This window comes from Lepisosteus oculatus, unplaced genomic scaffold (genome assembly GCF_040954835.1).
Source record: "Lepisosteus oculatus isolate fLepOcu1 unplaced genomic scaffold, fLepOcu1.hap2 HAP2_SCAFFOLD_76, whole genome shotgun sequence".
Classification (NCBI taxonomy): Eukaryota; Metazoa; Chordata; class Actinopteri; order Semionotiformes; family Lepisosteidae; genus Lepisosteus; species Lepisosteus oculatus.
The window spans coordinates 391,292-406,841 of NW_027168320.1; the positions used below are offsets into that span (position 1 = coordinate 391,292).

Below are 15,550 nucleotides of genomic sequence, written 5' to 3' on the forward strand. Positions count from 1 at the left end.
GAACCTTATCACATTAACTACTCCGCAGAGCAAAAACCACACGTCTGTGTTAAGATAAGTTCTTTATGAGTCCCGGACTCATCAAACCGCCCGCGTGACAACACCCTCACCGGCCTCCTCTTTCTCTGCTATAAAACCGCAGAAATTAATCTTATAAATCGTTTCAAAACAAAATTTCGTTAAAAGGATCACTTACTGACGTCAGACAGCCGTGAATTCTCCAGACGCGTCTCAGGAAGGACAAACAGTTTATCCTCCGAGGTTCGTCCAATTTTCTAAAATTGTCCGGGCCCGGATGGAGTTTCAGCAGCCGTCCGCGTTCAGGTTTGTGATCCCGGACGAGCCCCCAAACTGTCGTGGAAATTTAACTATCAAGGAAGCCACAAGAGAGAGTTCTCACCTGAGTAAGGTCTTTATTTCAATATTGCAATATTGGGAGCCCTGCTGCCACTTCGCAAAGTGCATCAGAGACTCAGTTAGTTACAAGCAGTACAGGGTTTTATAAGACGTTGCGCTGTAAAAAAAAGTTCAGCACTTGGTCCCTTCTAAAACTTCCCCTTTCTCTAAAAGAAAACAAATTACCTCATAGAGCGAGAGAAAAACACTAGATTTGTTATTCAAAGTTTATCTGTTACTTTCAGCTAATTCTAATGACCCAGACAGCATATATTGTTTTGGTACATTGTCTTCTAAACTAACCCAAACAGTGTACTTTGTTGACGAACTGTTTTCTAAAATTCTGCACATACTGTAGCATAGCAGTTATATCCTTGAAATATTATCTAAAAGCACCAATATATTTTTTTGCAAAGCTCTCTACATTTTTAAGAATCAATTAACTCATTAGATTTCCACTACAACGCAATGATCGAACTAACTGACATGTTCTGATTCAGATCCCCTGCAGTTCATGCCAATTAGAACAATAGCAATGCTGAGTCCTCCCCACCCTACCGAGCACAAATTCAGCTGCTCTCCAGTTCTGTTCTGCATGTTTTTTCATTGCAATTGAGCTCGGAGCTGGAGATGATCTCCATACAGTTCTGTGTTCACTAGCCCGCACTTGCGTGCTAATTTACGGGTTGTGGCAAATGCTTTTCTATAGTTCATATACATGACGGCAACCTGTTACCGAGGAACCTGAGAGGTTTAAAAGCCTCACGAGCCAGGCAGGACTCGAACCCACAATCTTCTGATCCGAAGTCAGACGCGTTATCCATTACGCCACTGGCCCATAGAACATGCGCTTGCACTCCACCACAGAGAGCTCTACACTGCTACTAGTAGTACACTTCCCCATCTAAATTTTCACAGCAAGAAACTTGCGTTTCCTACTATTTTTATCAGGTTTAAAATATCATCTCCTTAAAACAGAAAAAGTGTTGATGTGTCGTGCTGAAATTCCGATTGATTTTGAATTCAAAGAAAAAAGGTTTTCTTCCAAAACACCATGAAATTGTCACATCTTGCAGACAATAGGTGTATTCCATGTTGAAAAGAGAAGAAAGAAAACCATGGAGCCTTTTACAGGTGTGAGGCTTCTTCAGGTGTGAGAAGACCTCACAGTCGAAACGCTGTGTTTCCGTTCTTCTCTTTTCAGCATGCAATAAACCTATTGCTTGTTCCTTTGCAGCCGAGGCATGCTGACGTAGCTACCCAGCTGAACATCTTGCAGACTCTACAATACTTCTCTCCTGTAGAAGTAAAGCAGGGCTTGCTGGGTGAGCTTTTGCTCCGGTAAATTAGGTCACGTGTCATGTTAAATCACTTCTTCTAAACACAACATTTAGTGGTGCTAGCTTTCCCCATTAAAAAAAAACAGACATTTCCCTTACAGTACATGACATATCGTTTTTATTCTATGAATAAGTATAGAAATTAAACAAAAGAAAAAATGGTGTCGCCAAAGAATGCACAGCTTGGACATGAAAAGTGCCCGATAAATGCCATTTCTCATCATTTCTCTTGGCGTCAGTTCTGCTATTAAATGGGACGGAGGCAACGGGCTCAGAGAGCAGGTTAAGTGCACACCGAACACAGATGTGTCCAAGTGTCTGTAAAAGCGCGGTGCTCCGCTGGCGCTGTTCCCTAGTGGCTTAAAGTGCCCGCCTAGTAAGCAGGCGATCCTGGGTCTGAATACCAGCGGTGCCTCTCTCCGTGTCTTGTTGTGCCGAATGTATCATTTCAGACAAACATGTACAGCTTGGTTCAGTTTAATGCAAGAATTCATTTCCTTTCTGGAATAACTTGTTTTTGAAGAAATCCATACAGCTTGTGAAAGATGAAATCCATTTCTTGGTTGTCAGTGGAAAAAGATTGCCGGCTGCAAGAAGCGCAAGTGATTGTTTTCTTTGACCATAAACCTGCAAATGTAGGGAGCACAAGCGGCCGTCAGTCTCTGTGGCGCAATCGGTTAGCGCGTTCGGCTGTTAACCGAAAGGTTGGTGGTTCAAGCCCACCCAGGGACGCATGTCTCAGTTTTTCCAATGTAAACATCATCACCGCTAAAGAAGATGGCGCAGAAGGCTCCACAGTCGAAACGTTGTGCTTCTTTTCTTCTCTTTTCAGCATGGAGTAAACCTTTGCTTGATCCTTTGCAGCCTAAGCATGCTGACGCAGCTACCTTTCTCTTAACGCACCTCAATCATTATTCACCAAAACGATCAGCAGAATAAGTCGCCTTTGTGGTGATGTCACTCCTCTGCTTCACAAATGTCCTTAGTGACGGGCCATTTCTTTCTGCCATTTTTCCGGAGCGGTTATTGATTGCTCCATCATTTCCCTCTTACTTTCCATCACTAGATTGAAAAAAAAAACAGAAACAGGCTGACAGGACGACAATCAAATTGCAAAAACTCATCAAAGCACTCGATAGAGTATTTGAATCCACAAGTAGCTACGAGCAACTTTGTCCTGGCTTGCATGAAAGTCGGAAAATGTCAAAAAGAAAAAGATGGTGGCTTTTTCATATTCGTTCTTTTATTTTTAGTTCGTTGGCTCTTCTGTCCATTGTCCTCCTGCCTGGCTCTTGACCTGTGACTGTCTGAACGCACACAGTAAAATTTCATGTGGGGGATTTGTCCTGAGCCTCTGTGAAAGACCCACCCACCCCCATAAATAACTGCTCTAGAAACACATGAATGCAAAACTAAACCACAGCTTAAAGAGGAGCTTGTCATGACCGCCAGGCAGTTAAGACCAACTCATAAGCGATCTAATCAGCACCAGCAGTGGGTGATTATTAACAAACGCTGCCGCACGAGTTTACCCACCTGCACACACTCCACCGTGCGGTACGCAGTGCTATTTTTACCATCTTTACCTGCTTCCCGCTGCTCGGTATTGAGTCTGCTCCTTGAGAGCTCTACCTGGCGTTTTTCCATTACCTCGTTTATTCTGGATATTGGACTCCCCTTCTGCCTTTTCGACTTTGGACCTCGCCTCTCACCTCGGACTGTTTGCCACCAGTGTTCTCCCTGGATTACGACTTACCTTACGCCTCTTGACCACGAAACAAAGCAAAGCAGAGCAAAACAAAACGAACAAACGAAAACCCTCACGTCCCGCACTTGCATATAACGCCGTTACGTGCCCAAGCGGTATTGTATGTCATCCTAGCACTGCACCCCGGGGCGTACGGTATATGGGAACGAGCACACGCCACGAATCGTCTCGAATCACTCCCTACAGCTGTAAGGAGCTTTGAAGCGTGCACCCCCAACATTCTTCTTTGCGCATCTGTGAAAGGTAAACTCTTGAGCAAACTCTGAACCAGCTCTAAGGAAACTAATCCGATTAGACGTTACTTTGACTCATCCTTTAAGGGACCCTTGTTAATTGGAGAAATCAATGATTTCGAATGAATTCTGTATGCGTTAAAAGACAGCTATACACAGAAAACATGCAGGACACTGCTCATGATGTTTCCCGAGCCGAAACACAGTGCGTTTTTCCAAGCCATTTGACAAAGCCCGCCCACTGAAAACTGCAGCAGATCGTGTAAAGGCGTTCAACTTTGTAACTACTGCACGCACAGGAAGCAGAATAAATTCCTCTTTTCAAACTGTCAAAGGTTTGCTGCAGGACATCGCACAATCTCTTTTGAACGGGGACAAACGATTTCTTATGGGGCGCAGTAAGTACAGACGTTTATAAAGCTCCACTCATGCCGACGATGCAGCATGAAGAAGCGCAACCTAACGTTTGACAGACAAAAGCCGGGCGCCGCTACAAGCAATATGAAATCAAACTGACAGCACACGGCGTTTCGCGCTGACTCAAAAGTGATCTCGACAGACGCTGTTCTCTGCATAACGCTGAAAGAGATAAAAAGCGTTTCTGTGGAAACGTAACAAGCTTGTTTCTTTCTATCATGATGTCACCATGACAAAATCTGTCTTTAAACACCTTGCTCAGTCTCTGACGAGACTGTCAAAAATTGCTTTCGCCGATTGTATTGCAAACCGGCGGAAGGGGGATATTGGGAAAATTTTTCAACTAGTAATAATCGCGCCTCGGCTAAACCTCACAGGCTACGATACTGCCACTGCGCAAAGCTGACGGTTGCCAGGCAACCGCGGGGATCCTACGGAAATCGTTATCAATCGTCTCATGGCATGTCGTTGCTGTAACGCTTCATATTTGTCGTCTTCTTCTTCTAGCTTGAGGTTTTGAAGAATTTCATGACAGACAAGGGCTCCGTCGGAAACAAAGGGCGTTGTGAGAAAACCGTTGCTTATTTTCAGCAGCAGAAATACAACCCTTTAAATACAAGATGACAGAACAATGACGAAGGGCATGCCGGGAGGAACTCATGCACTACAGAGGAAAGGGGGCGGGCACGTACAGTTCACATTCAAGCCACAAGTACTCTTCTCGGATGTTGCATAAACAAATCCTAACGTCCTGAAAGCATTGCAGCATGTTTGTGTCCCACTTCCCGTGGTTGCAGGACGACTGACACGAACGGACAAACACAATCTGTGGCGTTTAGCGTGACATAGTCTTGCAGGCATCGTGCTGTCTCACTGCAATACTATACCGCTGGAGGAAACAGCCCGGGTTCGATGAGCCTTGGAATGTGACTAAGAAAGTGAAGCCTTTTGAAAGAGGTAAAACACTGCTCAAAGGAACTGAGGGAGAATCTTACAGGGGATTCTGAGCGGTGTCTAAATAAATAAATTCTTCAGTGTCTGCGGATGGCATTTTGCAGCTGGAAACAGATGTCGACGCTTTTTGAACAGAGCACCAAAAAAGCGTCTTTTTTGAAGGTACAGGTATTGAGCATTGGTGGTTCAGTGGAAGAATTCTTGCCTGCCAAGTAAGAGGCTCGGGTTCGATTCCTGGCCAATGCAGTGGCTTTTGCATGCTCACCACTATACCACCAACACACGCCCACAGGATCCCAGCAGGACACCACCAGAGAATGCTCACGATTTCGGAAGCTGTCTCCGGGATGTTCTGATTCCACACATCCTGAATAAATCATGATATTGTTAGTTGCTGTAGCTAGACGTTCAAATGAGTTTCATGGCCAGATGGACTGTTTCCTCCAGTGGTATAGTATTGCAGTGAGACAGCACGATGCCTGCAAGACTATGTCACGCTAAACGCCACAGATTGTGTTTGTCCAAATTTGAACTTTCACAAAAGCATGCTAGCAGACAAATGCGCCTCAGAGGACTTAAGGCTGGCTGTTATATGCTGGAATTACCTTTTTTTGACGCTCTTACGAATGCGATGTCAACGAAAACAGAACAAAGCACAAAAAAACCCTCAAGTCCTGCAGTTGGATAGAATGCCGTTACACGTCCAAGCCGTATTTGACTTCATCCTACCATTGCAACACGGGGCGTATATGGAAACGAACACACGCTACGAATTGTCTCTAATCAGTCCCTACAGTTGTAAGGCGCCTGGAAGCATGCACCCCCATCATTAATCTTTGCGCATCTGTGCAAGGTAAACTCTGGAGCAGTCTTTGAAACGGCTCAAAGGAAACACGTGATTGATTCCATGTGCATCTGGGGTTCATATCTTATTTACATTTAATTCAAGGGAAAGGCTTGGGTCAGTTTCAGACGGCCTCCAACAGCGAGATTCAAGCGCCCCACCTTCAGCCCAATCTGCGCCACCAGAACGCCAACGGCTCCTCTGCGCTCCGGGGTGCGGTTGTGACCCCGTAACCTAAAGTGTTGGTGGCAGACAAATGGAGACTAACAGGTGACGTCCTAGGACATGACTACATTGTGACACTCGGTGGGGATGGTGACCATTGCTTGGAAAAGAGTGCGAGGCCCCTTTAGAAAAACATTTTGTTAACAGGCATTCTGCCTCAGCCTAAACACCTATAGCTTGAAAAGCGCATGCTATTAGACAGGCACCTCTGCAAGACCTTAAGAGTCTCTTAAACTAGTGATAGTAAGGTGTTCCCAATGGGCGATGTTCGGCTTTCAAATCATCTCTCCTTGGAAGCGCCGAGATGCAGCTGTTTAAGGCTTAGAAGCACCTGACTGTTTCACTACCTAGCTGATCACTGTCAGTCAGGGAGCTCAGAGGTGAAAAGCCTGTCTGAGAGACAATTCGCCGTCGATCAGTTCAATATGTTCCGTACCAGCTCGGCGCACCTGAGATCATCTTGGTAGCCATGTAGCTCAGATGATTGAGAGCGTGTGTGTGTGTACCACCGTGATTGGATGCCGGTCCTTCTCAGGTCACAGTAAACCTTCTGCTGCCTAACTTCCCTTATTTTTGGGGATCCCTTTGAAAAAGCAAAGGAAAAAAAAACTGGCTCTTCATCAGCGTGATCAACCTCACCCAGTGTGGCGCAGTGGCCTAATGGCTAAGGCACTGGCACTCTAAGCCAGGGATTGTGGGTTCGAGTCCCATCTGGGGTGCTCCTGTCCCCTTTTGAGAGTACAAATGTCCTTGCAATTTGCGAAGCTACAACCCCACCTTACTCAGTGAGCGGCTCTGCTTTTCTCTCACATACAGTTGGAAGAAAAACTTTTGTAAACAGCCCTTCGGAATGATGTGGATTTCTGCATGAATGGCTCCTAACATGTGATCTTATCTTTATCTAAGTCATAATAATCAATAAAGAGAGTCTGATTTAACAAACAACACACGCCCAACATTTGACATTGCTGTTTTAACAAATGTTTTAAACAATCAAGGTCATTGATGGAAAAAGTACGTGAACCCTTATATTAAGGAGCTAGTGGAACCTCCTTTATTGACAAAAACCTCAACCCCCACTTTCTGTAGCGGCTGGTCAGACCTGAGCAGCGGTTAGGAGGTATTTTGGCCTATTCCTCTATGCAAAACTGTTTCAGTTCATGTATATTTTTGGGATGTCTTGCGCTGAACGGCCTGCTTCAGATCATGCCACAGCACTTCAATGGGATTGGGGTCAGGACTCTTACTTGGCCATCCCAAAATACGGAATTTCTTCTGTTTCAGCCACTCTGTTGTTGATGTACTCCTTTATTTTTGTCATGCTGCATGACCCAGCGTCTTTCGAGTTTTAGATCACAGGCAGACACCCTGACATTCTGCTGTAGAATTTCCTGATACATCTTGGAATTCATCGGTCCCTCGATGATTGCAAGCCGTACAGCCTCCGCCATGCTTCCCAGGTGGGATGAGGTTTTGGAGTTGGTATGCAGTGTTTTGTTATCTCCAAACATAACGCTGTGCACATTTACCAACAAGTTCAACTTTTGTCACGTCTGTCCACAGAACATTGTTCCAGGAGTTGCTGTGGAACATCCATGTGGTCTTTAGCAAACTTGAGAGGGGCAGTGGTGGTTTTTTTGTTGGGGAGAGCAGTGGTTTCCTCCGTGGTGACCTCGGATGATCACCACTCCTGTTCAGATTTCTTCTTATGGTGGACTCATGAACACAGACGTAAGACAAAGTCAACCACCTGTTCGCTAGATCCCATCCCCACTCAGCTAGTCAAAGATTCCCTCGAAGGACTGGCAGGACCTATAATTAGTATGATGAATGCATCGCTTGCGTCAGGCGTTGTACCTGATCAATTTAAGGTAGCAGTTGTTAGACCGCTCCTTAAGAAGTCAAATTTGGATCCACAAGTTCTTAACAACTACAGGCCTGTCTCAAAGGTCCCATTTCAATCTAAAAGTCTTGAGAGAATAGTTGTTGCCCAACGTCAATCGTATCTGGATTCAAATAATATAATTGAGAAATTTCAGTCTGGTTTCTGAAACTGCATTAACGAGAGTCGTAAATGATATTCTCTTAGCTACTGATGCGGGGAATGCAACAGTGCTTGTGCTTCTAGATCTTAGAGCTGCCTTTGACACGGTTGACCTCTCTGTTTTGTTACACAGGCTTGAGTTTGAGGTTGGCTTATCTGGAACCGTCCTTCAGTGGTTTACTTCACATTTTACTCATCGTTTTCATTATGTTCAAATATCTAATAATTGTACTGCTTCATCAACGTCACCAGTTCAATTTGGGGTACCAGACGGATCAGTGCCGGGACCAATATTGCTCTCTCTCTCTACATGCTGCTGCTAGGTAGGATAATAAGAAAAAATAATATGAACTTTCATTCATATGCTGATGACACTCAAATAAACATTTTGTTTCCACCAAATGACAACTCTTCTATTATCACTTTAGTTAAATGCATTAATGAAGGAAAGACTTGGATGTGTGAAAACTTTTTGTAACTCAACTCTGAGAAAACTGAGGATCTGTTGATCGGAGGCAACAATACTGATAGGACTACTATAACTTCAGCACTTAACTCAGAGGATTTAAACATTTGCCTCAAAGAGACAGCACGTAACCTAGGCGGCATATTAGACACAAGGCTCTTAACAACTTGCATTGTTAAGTGCCTTGGGACAACCTTGTTGTGAAAGGCGCTATATAGAAATACATTGATTTGAACTGAATTGACAATGTAAAATGTTGTGTGTTGTTTGTTAAACAAGACTGTCTTTATTTATTATTATGCGTCAGATGAAGATCAGATCACATTTTAAGAGCCATTCATGTAGAAATCCAGATCATTCGTGTTTTAAAAGTCGCGGGAAAAGCGAAACGGGTGCTTTTCCTTTGTTGCGCAGACACACGACGACACCGTAGGCGGCAGGACTCGAAGCTTCGCAGGGAGACCCCGACGGCTTTCTAATCCATCGCCCTAACCACTCGGCCACGGCTGCAGCGCGCGCTGCTTTCTTGATACAGTCTAACATAGAGTGCCGGGCGGCGGTGGAAACCTTTTTCAAAGTCGCTTTTGGTTTAACAACAACAAAAAAAAATTTCACAAAATGCATGCTAGCAGACAAATGCGCCTCGGAGAACTTAAGGCTGGCTTCAAGTTGGAATGATAGTCTCCCCGTCCGGTCAGGAAAAGGGAACTTTGTTAGACAGAAAGAAGGAAGTAACAATAACGGAGAATTGTGTGCAAGGATTTTAGAAGCTGCGCAGCCCTGCAGTTTCAATAGCCCTTTTATTCGTGTTAGATGCTGGAATTGCCTTTTTTTGACGCTCTTACGAATGCGATGTCAACGAAAACAGAACAAAGCACAAAAAACCCTCAAGTCCTGCAGTTGGATAGTTGGATAGAATGCCGTTACGCGTCCAAGACGTATTTTCAAGACGTGATTCCCTGAGTCCCAAAAATTTGTAAGTTCTTTGGATGATCTGTGGACCGATCTTTCACGATGAAGAATTCCTTAAGAAGAATAGATCTCGGCCCACCATCCCAATGCCTCCATCTCAAAACAGCAACCTCCCACTGCCCTTAGTCTGCAAGGCAGTCCTTTCAAGTGCGATGATGACGCCGGGACCTTCGTTGCCTATTGTACGAGCTGAACTTTTGTGCTCATCAATTCAACGCTCTTTCCATCAACTCATCTTGTCTTTTGACGCTTCGTGTTTTGTGCTCCTTTGACTATCGGCATATCGGGTGACTGCAAACACTGAAGTTCTTGCTTACGGAGTGTGGAACAGTGTTTTCAAGTGATCGCTGTTCTGTCATGTTGACGCCGAGTGAATCTTTCTTTGGCAACATGGGCAGGCTGACAGCAAAAGTAATGGCAAATTTCTTGACTTATTTCTGAATATGAATGTTCTTTAGAAAAGGGATGCGGCGTTGCTTCTCCCCCGTGTAAAGGTCACGCATTCCAGACGTGGTTATGAGCGAACAGTTGCCGCAAGTGTTTGAAAAGAGCAAGCAGCCATGCCCCGTGTGAGGATCAAACTCAGGACCTTCAGATAAAGAGACTGATGCGCTACCAACTACGCCAACGAGGCCAGCTGCAGTGCACAGCCGGAAAGTTTGCCTCATATGGATTTCAGTCGCCCGTTCCCTAATCTTCAGACGCCCTCTGCTGGATGTTGCATTTGCCTTTTGATCTCACCGATACTTTTTTGGTCTGTTTCTGTTGCGAGTCTGTTTTTCAGATCTCACCTAGCACAAGTCTCTCTGGCTGAAGTGGCCTCTCTGCTTCAGCATCGTGCCCTCACTCAGCCATTAAAAACGTCACTCGGACTTCTGACATGCTGACATGAAATGTCAAGAGAGAGTGGCGGAGACGCTTAAGGCAGAGAGAAGATGAAGAGGGGGCGTGGCTGTGAAATGATTGACAGCTGCATGACGCTCTCCATGCAAGGTGTGACCACAGGCTAAAGGACACCTTTCGGCACATCAAGCTCTAAGCACACACCTGGAGGACGTGGGAAACGATCCCGCTACCTCTCGCATGCAAAGCGAGCGCCGTACCATGCAAGCTAACCCCCCTCGCTGGGGCTCATGCCTCGGTGTCGCCTAGTGCCGCTTGTTCCCCTCTTACCGGGTGCAGTTCACTGCCCTTCGTCTGCAAGGCAGTCGTGTAATTGCGGCTTTCTTGACTTATTGATGAAGGTCTGACTGGACGAGCGAATGACGCCTCTCCCCCGTCCTCAAGCTGGCTGACAGAATAAAATGGAAAGTGCTGCCGTGGCTCATTGGTTTAGGGGTATGATTCTCGCTTAGGGTGTGGGAGGTCCTGGGTTCAACTCGTGGATGAGCCCTTGTGTGTTCTTTTTGTCCTCGTCCACAAGACTGGGAACTGATATCCACATCACCTTGCAGCATCTGCTTATGGCAAACGATGGAATGTGACTAATGACTGAACGAGCCTGGTGAATACTCATCACGTGGCACAATGAGAGCGTGCAGTCAGCTGTCCAAGGCAGCAACCTCATTGCTCGTTCAAAAGAACACGTACTGAAAACTCATCACCACTATGTCGTAAATGAGCACCGCAATCGCTTGTTGTCATGCGTCCTTACTTGGGAAATGCAGAAGCAAAAACTGCCCTCTCTCAGCCACCGAAACGTGTGCGGCTCGCCTTGCACTCTCTGCGCCTCGCATATTTATGGAGCTGTCTGCTCTTCTTTCTGTTGAAGTACGCAAGTTACGTGGCGTACTGCAGACTATGATGTGCTCAATGACAGCTTTCAAGATTTGAAAACTATGAGCTTGATGGCTCAAGTCGAACGAATGTGGTTGTTACGCAATTGATGATCAAACGCACATATTCTAACGATTCGTGAGAGTATGTTCTAAAGATCCTTGGCTCAATCCCGGGTTTCGGCATTTTGTTTCATCGCTCCCTTTGTTCCTCTCTCCAGCGCCCCCTGCCTAAAATGACGCGTCCCTTTCTCAGCCCGAAACGCAAGCGATACACCAGCAGCAAACACTACAGGTTTCCGTAGTGTAGTGGTTATCACGTTCGCCTAACACGCGAAAGGTCCCCGGTTCGAGACCGGGCGGAAACAGCCTCGATTTGCACGCTCCTGTACTTCACAGAGGTATTGAGCGACCGGTCATTTGTTCCCAATGTATTTCCGGTGCCTTCATGCACTCTTGTACCAAACGCACGTTCCTTCTGTACGCGGAGCCGATCATTTGCAATTGGGCTGTGCCGACAGACCAGGACGAGCTCTGTCGGCTCAAAAGCAGCGCAGGACCTGCAAGAACAACAGAAAGATTAGCATCCAGCGGGGGCTTCTTAGTGAGCCCAAGATCTCATCAAGAATCGGCTCCAGCAACAGGGCTGGGCGCATTGTTCCATTCTCCGACCACTCTCGGTGTAAACAAGTCCCTCCTGGTCTCTGCTTGAATTGCACTTTCCTGCGTTTGCTTTGGTGTAACTGGCTTCCCCTGCATGGGCGAATGTGAAGAAGATCCTTAGTAAGTCATTGAAGAAACCCGAGAAGAGGTCGGAGTGGCCTCTGTCGTTCATCAACGATCCAGTCAGGCAGTACTCCTCTGTAAAGCGCCGTTCGTTCACATCGATTGGCTTTTTTTTGCCTTCATTCGTGCAAGTAGTAAAAGCAGACGCCCCTATTCTGCCGTGACCCCGATTCGAACCGGGGTTGTTGCGGCCACAACGCAAAGTACTGACCACTATACGATCACGGCGAGTTACCGATACACACGTGGCAGGGCGGAAAAGGCTGTGCTTTCTTCATGTGACATAATTCGGAAAAGTCCTGACGTTGCATTTCAACTGAGCCCCAGTATACATCGACCCTTCGACACTCTGAGTGACAACTCTCTTGCGTGTTTTCTAATATTTCTGTAGTTTGCTTGCATGATGCCCGGAACAGCAGGGTTGTGCGCTCCTATATGGTCTAGCGGTTAGGATTCCTGGTTTTCACCCAGGCGGCCAGAGCTGACCATCGCTGCAGGAGGTGGGAGAGTTACTCTGGTAGACAGGGCTGACCTTTGGCAATAGGATTTATACTCTCCAAGATGATATTTGCACTTTCTGGAGAGGCGATTTTCTCCACTTCAGTAGCCCGATTTCGTCGATTGCGTGGAGAGGGCTGTAGAATGTGGCGCCGCCTTTCCTGCACCGTCCATGACAGGCGTGCTGGACTCTGGAGAGAGAGCACGGTCCATCAGCGCACACCAATAAAGGCACTGGAAGCAGCTGAATCGCATTGGCGAAGCTCAGCGCTGGGCCGCTGGGCACATCTTACCACCGTTTCCGTAGTGTAGTGGTTATCACGTTTGCCTCACACGCGAAAGGTCCCCGGGTGGAAACAGACTTCAGACTTCTTTTGTCGCCACGCACAAAAGGGGATTGGGGATTCGCCTAGTGCTGTGATCGAACAGACCCACTCACCTCTTAGTGTGGCGGGATCTGCACAGTGCATGTCGCAGCGCATCCTGCTTTCACTTCAATGCGCGTCCTGATGTACCCCGGTCTCCCGCGTGACAGGTGGGGACAGGTGACAGGTCCTATACTAACGAGGAAGACATCGCTCTCTCCGACCCCCGGCATCGTGTCCCGACCCACCGTGCTGGAAAACGATGTGTGCTGTGATTCCTTTACGGAGCAGAAATGACAACCGAGGAGCCGAGAGATCATTTCAGCATTTCGCGTCTGAACGGAAAACACAAATGACCAACTCAGAATGACTTGCCTTTGACGCTTTTCAAAGCGTTCTTTGTGCACGACGACTGCGCCGCCTAGCAGATACAAATGGGTTGTACAACTTTGAACTAGCAAATGGAAGAGGGGCTAAGCCCCCTCTCTTTTAGCCCAGGTTCGATCTGTCTCCCAGAATCACCAGGGCGCACACACACACACCCGTGCCGTTGAAGTGCTCTGCTTCATTTCTAAGGGCAACTCAACATTCACTCCTACCCCGTGCAGAAAAGACAGTGTCTGCAGCAACAGCAGCTCAGGTCTCTGCACAGGAGCTAAGCTGCCCCCATCTCCTCTGCTCTGCGGCTCCTGCGGAGTGGAGTCCTGCCTGGAGCTGTGTTTGCAGGCGGCGGCTCCCCGCGCCCTGTCTGTGCGTCGTGAAATTAATTAATAAATTTATAAAGTTAATTTATAAAGTTAATAAAGTTATAAATTAGAAATTAATAACGATATAATTATATTCATGTACCGCAACACAAGAATAGTACACACTGTACATTGTCTGTCGATAATGTTTCTGTAGTGCTTTTTCAGCACTCAGCATGTGACTGTGCTGGTGGCGCTGTGGGTTAGGTTCCTGACTTCTATGTCACATGGTCTATGATTGAATCCCATGGAACTATGACTTTATTTTTTAACAAACATTTCTTTGAAAAAATGAAACAATTTCCCTTGGTCAGAGATTAAATAAAACCTCACTTTTTTTGAGGTTTTACTGTGCAGAGTGAGGTTTTACCTCACTTTTTTTTAGCAGAAGGTTTACTGTTACCTGAGAAGGGCCGGCATCCAATCACGGTGGTACACACACACGCTCTCACTCATATGAGCTACACGGCTACCAAGATGATCTCGGGTGCGCCGAGCTGGTACGGAACATATTGAACTGATCGACGGCGAATTGTCTCTCAGACAGGCTTTTCACCTCTAAGCTCCCTGACTGACAGTGATCAGCTAGGTAGTGAAACAGTCAGCTGCTTCTAAGCCTTAAACAGCTGCATCTCGGCGCTTCCACGGAGAGATGATTTGAAAGCCGAACATCGCCCATTGGGAACACCTTACTATCACTAGTTTAAGAGACTCTTAAGGTCTTGCAGAGGTGCCTGTCTAATAGCATGCACTTTGCAAGCTATAGGTGTTTAGGCTGAGGCAGAATGCCTGTTAACAAAATGTTTTTCTAAAGGTGTGTCCAAGTGGCTGCAAAAGGACAACACTCCTGGGGCGCCGTGGCTCAGCTCCTGCACTTGATTATAATGCCGATACGTGTCAAAGCAGTAATTTACGTCATCCTACCACTGCAACACGGGGAATAGAAAGAAATGAGCACACGCTACGAATCGTCTCAATCACTCCCTAGAGTCGTAAGGCGCATTGAAGGGTGCACCCCCATCATTAATCGTTGCGCCTCTGTGAAAGGAAAGCTCTTGGGCAGTCTTTGAAACAGCTCGGATGAAACACTTGATTGCTTCCATGTGCATCTGGAGCCCACTTCTTATTTTCACTTCACGCCGCCCAAAGCATTTCTAAAACAGGAGATTCGCGTTTGGGAATGCGCCCTGCCCTACAAATAAAACAGGTCTACGGCTCTGAAACCTGCTCCACGGAAAACAGCTCTGTTGCGCTTTTGATCAAAGGGAGATTCGCTGTTCTTACTTTTTGATGACATAACACCCAAAGGGGCTTCTTTGGAGCTGGATTCCAACCAGCAACCTTAAGTTTCTTGGCGGTATCCTTTACAGTCCTCTGTTCGGTCAACAAGGGACTGAAGGGGGCAGCTTTCCTCACACATACAGTGCAATGTACTGTATTGTTCCCCTTCATTGAATTCGCAGTTCTGCATCAGACCTCTAACTCGTTTCCTTAGCTTGGATTTAAGCCACGAAGCAGGCTTCTACTGTAGAAACGTCTAGAGGAATCACAAACTATTTGAGAGGCCACCATCCCAGGGGGAACTGACAAAGTCTATCCCTAAACACCTAGTGCAGTCTCTCAAGAGACTGTCAAAAACCGCTTTCTCCGTTTGCGTTGCGAGTAAGTGAAACCGCAGTCTCAACCCAGAGCCACTTGGCAGCAGCGGCACGTAAATACCG

At 46.5% G+C, this 15,550-nt stretch overlaps 4 non-coding genes across 4 annotated transcripts; 2 read left to right on the forward strand and 2 right to left on the reverse strand.

Moving 5' to 3' along the window:
- Nucleotides 1–1,161: 1,161 nt before the first annotated feature.
- Nucleotides 1,162–1,234, reverse strand: trnar-ucg (transfer RNA arginine (anticodon UCG)). Its single transcript has one exon. It is a non-coding gene; the product is annotated as a tRNA-Arg (tRNA).
- A 1,160-nt stretch (nt 1,235–2,394) lies between these two features.
- trnan-guu (transfer RNA asparagine (anticodon GUU)) lies at nt 2,395–2,468 on the forward strand. Its single transcript has one exon. It is a non-coding gene; the product is annotated as a tRNA-Asn (tRNA).
- A 1,948-nt stretch (nt 2,469–4,416) lies between these two features.
- LOC138234865 (U4 spliceosomal RNA) lies at nt 4,417–4,558 on the reverse strand. The gene has a single exon (XR_011187940.1). It is a non-coding gene; the product is annotated as a U4 spliceosomal RNA (small nuclear RNA).
- Nucleotides 4,559–11,729: 7,171 nt separating this feature from the next.
- trnav-aac (transfer RNA valine (anticodon AAC)) lies at nt 11,730–11,802 on the forward strand. The gene has a single exon. It is a non-coding gene; the product is annotated as a tRNA-Val (tRNA).
- Nucleotides 11,803–15,550: the final 3,748 nt, after the last annotated feature.